Source organism: Galeopterus variegatus, unplaced genomic scaffold (genome assembly GCF_000696425.1).
Source record: "Galeopterus variegatus unplaced genomic scaffold, G_variegatus-3.0.2 Scaffold11887, whole genome shotgun sequence".
Taxonomy (NCBI): domain Eukaryota; kingdom Metazoa; phylum Chordata; class Mammalia; order Dermoptera; family Cynocephalidae; genus Galeopterus; species Galeopterus variegatus.
This window is the reverse complement of record NW_007737998.1, coordinates 37,928-43,598: the sequence shown is the minus strand read 5'-3', so window position 1 is coordinate 43,598 and position 5,671 is coordinate 37,928. Positions and strand designations below refer to the sequence as shown.

Here is a 5,671-nt window from a genome sequence, read left to right as displayed (position 1 = left end):
CATCATGACAAAAGTTGATCTTTCAACAACAGGGAAAATAAATCGATTTGGCGAAACAATGCCCTACTCGTTGCATTCGTTCACACATACATTGAATTTTACTCCCTCATGTGCTGTCATCTATGATCGAATGCATGTTGATGTGCAACTTTCATGGATCCAGACACTGCGTTGTGTAGTTTAAGCAGAAACTGTATTTGATCAGAAGAAACAAATGCATAGAACCCACGATACACACCACAGAAGAAAGAGTCAAGAATGCCCTCTACCGATCCTCCCATGTACCTCTTGCTGACACAGGAAGTTTCAATAACCATAGCAAATGGACAATGGTCATCCTAGATGACCGCAATAGGCAGGTCAGTGTCTCTCAGGGGAACATCCTTCAAGAAGTTCACATTTAGCAAAGGCCATGCATCTGCTGGCTGAAGCCATTTTAAGAATATACTTCTTTTCTTCCTTTTTCAGGTCTCAGTCTTGCTCAAGAACCGATCCCTGGCACAACTTATGGTGAACCTCCAGGAAATCATGCCCATTCTCTTCTCTTTCCATTCCATTTGATGGATTCCAGAAATCCCAGTAGTTTACACTTCACTCAAACATGTCCTTGCATGACTATTTTGTATTAACGACAGAATCTTTTCTTGCCTCCCTGGCTCTATGAGGAGCAGACATCTTGCTTATCAACTCTAACATGATATTCATTTTAAGGAAGAACACAGAACAGACTCAGGCATAGGAAAGAGCCCCGACCTTCTGGGAACTGGAAGTTTACTCCCTAGTAAGCATCGTTGATTCCCACAAGTGACTGCGGGTTGGAGCCGGTATTGGACCCACGCTTGACATGTGTCCTTTGCCGAGGTCATCAGAATTCTACAGGGCAACTGAACTTGCAAGGGGTATCCTGGATTCCAATTGAATGGTCAGGCCCCACAATACATTCCAGTCTACCGTTCCATTTTCTCCCCTTGTTGCCCCCCTCCTCACACTGCTTCTGTTCCCTAGCCATCTTTTGGCATATATTTCAGCTTTTGTACCATGGCATATAATTCACCTTTCCTTGGCATTCTCACATATATTGCTTCTTACTCCCCCAGGTGATATCCTGTACATAAACTGCATTTTGAGGTGCATGTTTCTTGGATAAAGAAAGCTTCTGTCTACTTTAAGCCGAAAAAGTATTTGATTAATAGAATTAAATACCTAGAATCTATGATACATGACATTAAAAGAAAATACATATAAGCTATCATTCAATAGTAAATAATCCCTGGTAACTCATACCTCGGGATAATATGTGTTTGCCCTTATAAACAAGTAGGTAATCTGGCACTCTCATGATTTCTTTAATGCCTCCAATTCATGAACCCACATGACCACATGAGGATATTCATAAAGCCTCAGTACACATTTCAATAAAATATTTAGAAGTATAAAAACAAAATTATAAGAAAGACATGAGAAAAATGAGCTTCCTAGGAGAAATGGTCAGATATGTTCAACTAACAAATACATCTTAAGTTTTAGAGTTTGGCATTCCGAATGTAACAAAGACTGCTTGCTAAAGGCATCTACTTTGACTGTGGGTATCCTGACATAATAGCGAAGGATTCTGAGGTATGAAGGCTTCTTTCTCCCTAATAATCTACAGATTGTGACACTTGAAATTGCATCCAAATGTACAGCATGAGGCTAAGCCCTGCCTCTGGTTTTCCCCACTCATTACAAAAGGTATATAAAAGGCTCTGGACAGATGGCCACAGCCACACTAAGGAACTTGATAAGCTGCTTCTCAATTGAACCTTTCATTCTCAGCACCATGTGCTACTACACCAACTACAATGGTGGCCTGGGCTGTGGCTATTTGGATATGGATATGGCTGGTGCCGCCCATCTTGCTTTGGCAGATACTGGTCCTATGGGTTCTACTGAGAAGCCACTGGAGCAACTCAGCCAGTAGAACTATTCTTCCTACTTTTCCTAACAATTCTTCAAGTGTCTTTCTTATAAGTAATTTATATCTCTTTCCCAACATATTAAAAATTTTAGCCTGCATTATTTAATCTACAGATTGATTAATTCCTATTCAGCATGTTTCAACTTGATTGACCAAAGTCACATATAATACATCACAATTCATAAATATGTTCACATTTTATATTGTATTACTTTTCAATTCCTTGTTGCTTAGCAGCTTTGATGTAAACATTTTTATATTTATTTTCCAGCAAACTTTGTCCATCATTGTAAAATACATTGCATTCATATTCTGTTTTGTTGTTATTTATATGTGCATTTTTGGGTGCACATATCTCATTTAAGGACATATGGGAAAAACAAGAGTCTTCACAAAAATACAACCACAGGTCTAGAGAGTCTGAACAGTCCAATGATAATACTATATAAAATGGTATTACTTGTCAGGTAGGAGAGGTATTTCCATTCTGCAGCCATTTCACGTGCAAGGCTCGTACATGCTCAGTTCATCATTCATCCTTTTGATTGCTAAAAAAAGTGATGACATGAGATTGATATATATCTCTTCATTTGACCAAACCTCCATCAATTAAAAGGGATACAAAGAGTAATTATGATTTGTAATGATGAACATTCTAATAATATTGATTTGATCACATACTGCCTATAAATACTGATCGTCAACTCTGTACCCCATAAATATTTATAAACAAAAATATATAAATAGTTGTTATCTTAGGAAAAGAAAAAAGACTAATGAATAAATTACTCTTAGTGGATGCTAATGTACTGATATCAATTCGCTAGTATACATATTTAAAACAAATTCCTTGATGGATGCTCTGTGCACAACTTGTCATAGTAGGGCTTAACTCAATTCAACTTCTCCTTGTGCTCTTGATTTCTCCTCACCAATACGTCTTGCTCTCTCCACTTGACTCCATGCTGAAGTATAAATAACACTTAAATTATTACATTTTACCTTAAAGAATATCCTAAAGCAGAGCCTTCTCTGACAGCTGGTTTAGACTTGGATAAATACTAATGTCCCGCTTTTGCACAAAGTACCTAGGTCTTCAACTGAAAGGAGAATGAATATAAAAGTGGTCCTATTCCCTCTGCCACTGTTGTAAAAATTCTGCAGCAAGCTCACTGTGACTATAAGACAAAAGTGACCCTAAAGAATGAGGTAGGAGAAGCCCTAAATTTAGAAGTGGTTTGTTAAAAGAATATCTCTCCAGTATCGACAACAGGGACATTGGCATTCATGGGATTATCATAAATTAAGGTATAAATTAGAGGGTAGAGATTGTTGAAGGAGAAAGATAAAGATGACAGAGAGAGAAAGAGGAGGAAGAGACATAGAGATATATATAGAGATAGACATAGAGATAAAGATAGAAATGAGAGAGTAAAGCATCAAATATAGATGTTCTGAAATGTTATCAGTTCAGAAGTGAGTGGAGAGGACATAGAAATGCTTTTCATTGTCATTTGATTTTTCTATTTGGAATATTTCAACCTAAATATTATACCAAATTTTAAAATTTTTAAAGAAAAAACATGCACATTTCTGGTCACCAGTTCTTTCTGAACCATTCATATAAAATGCTTTCATGTGACTGTGAGCCTCTCTTATTATCTTCATCTCTTTTGGCTACATTCTTATCCTCAAATATTAACGTTTAAAATTATTGCCTACAAAATCTGCCCCATTCCCATATACACACATCACAGGCAGTTTTCTGACATGACTGTGTTCCCATGTGATTTCAATTTGTTCTTTCTTTATCATATTCTTCTTTTCTTTCTTTTTACACTTGTTTTGATGTGTTTTATTTTATTTTTTTAAGAGAAGCATGTTTATCTGTAATTTTTTGAGAAACTTCCATACTATTTCCCATAATGGTTATAATAATTTACAGTCCCAGCAATAGTGTAGAAGAGTTCCAATTTCCCTGCATCTTCACCAGCATTTGTTGTTCTTGGTTTTTTTAATAATGGCCAGTCTAACTGGGGTGAGATGATATCTCAATGTGGTTTTGATTTGCATTTCTCTAATGACTAGTTATGTTGAGCATTTTTTCATATATCAGTAGGCCATTTGTATGTCTTCCTTTTAAAAACTGTCTATTCATCTCCTTTGCCCATATTTAAATTGGATTATTTGTTTTATTATGTATAGTTGTTTGAGTTCTTTATACATTCTAGATATTAATCCCTTGTCAGATGTATAGTTTGCAAATATTTTCTCCCATTCTTTAGGTTGTCTGTCTACTCTGTTGACTGTTTCCTTTGCTGTGATCCAGCAATCCCATTACCGAGCACAAAGGACATAAAGAAAAATCACAATTTGTAATAACAATATAGTAAATAATAAAAAATGTTTTTTATGAAAAATAGAAAGAGAAGTATGTTTATTTCATTTTATTTTATTGAAACAGAACAACACTGCATATCAACACCTGGGTGCAATATCATCACATTCTTCTAATTACTCCTTTAAGGTTCAGAAAAAAGAGAGAAAAATATCTGCCATTCCTCCTTGTTGCTGACTTGGTGGTTCTGTCAGTCTTGTTCAAAAAGTCCTCCCAGAAAAAAACCTTATCAACAACTCTGCACAGCTAATCAGGGCTTTCCTCCTACAACACAGATTTTACTATTTCTGGTTACAACTTCTCCTTAGTACTCAGGACTCCTTTTTTCCTTTCTTTTTTTTTTTTTCTTTTTTAAATTGATTCCACAACTTCACCCTTCAGTCATACAAGAAAATATGGGGAAATGGAATTTTATCTGAGGATATGCTACTCAAGTAACATAGACAAGAAAAAAATAGGAATTTCATTAGTCTGATACCTATTAAAGAAAACAAATTTGTGTTTAAAAACTGTAATGGAAAGGAAACTCCAAGCTCACATTGCTTCACTAATGAATCATTTAAACATTTAACAAAAAATATAATACTAATTGTACAAATATTCTTTGACAGAATAGAAAAAGGTCAAAATCTACTAAGAAAATCAAAACCTAATGAGGATATCACAAGAACAGAAATATATATCATGAACATAGCTATAAAAATCTGAAACAATATATTATCAAAACAAGACCCAGAATTTATATTGCAAGAAAATTCTAGACTGTTTTAATATCTGAAAACTCAGTGCAATTTATCACGTTAATAAAAAAAGAAAGAAACATAAATATCTCAATGGATTAAAAGAAAACATGACAAAATAATACAATACTTATTCATGAACTTAAAAAAAAATTTAGCAAAATAAGACTAGAAAAAAACTTCCTTAATTTGATACATAATATGTGCACAAAATCTATCACATATATCATATATAATGCTGATAGATAGAATAATTTCCCCTTTTGGTCAAGTTCAGGACCAATATGGCCACTATTATAGCATTCATTCAACATTGTACCACAAGCGTTAGCCAGTGAAATAATTATTTGCTGTTGTGACACAAAACGCAATTTAAACTGGCCAAATACTTGCACATGCATTTAACAGCAAACCATAACAAAAGGTGACTAACCTCACTTGAGCAAAAAAATGCAAATCATAATCAAAATAAAACAGCACTTCATACCATTAAAATGGCTACATTTAAAGAGACTGAAAGTACTAAGTAATGTTGAAAATGCCCAGAGACCAGAACTTGCAAACATTACTGGAGAC

At 34.8% G+C, this 5,671-nt stretch overlaps 1 pseudogene; it reads left to right on the top strand.

The window, feature by feature from the left end:
- The first annotated feature begins 1,819 nt into the window (after positions 1-1,819).
- The window catches only part of LOC103610846, a 5,861-nt pseudogene continuing 2,009 nt past the window's right edge, over positions 1,820-5,671 (top strand).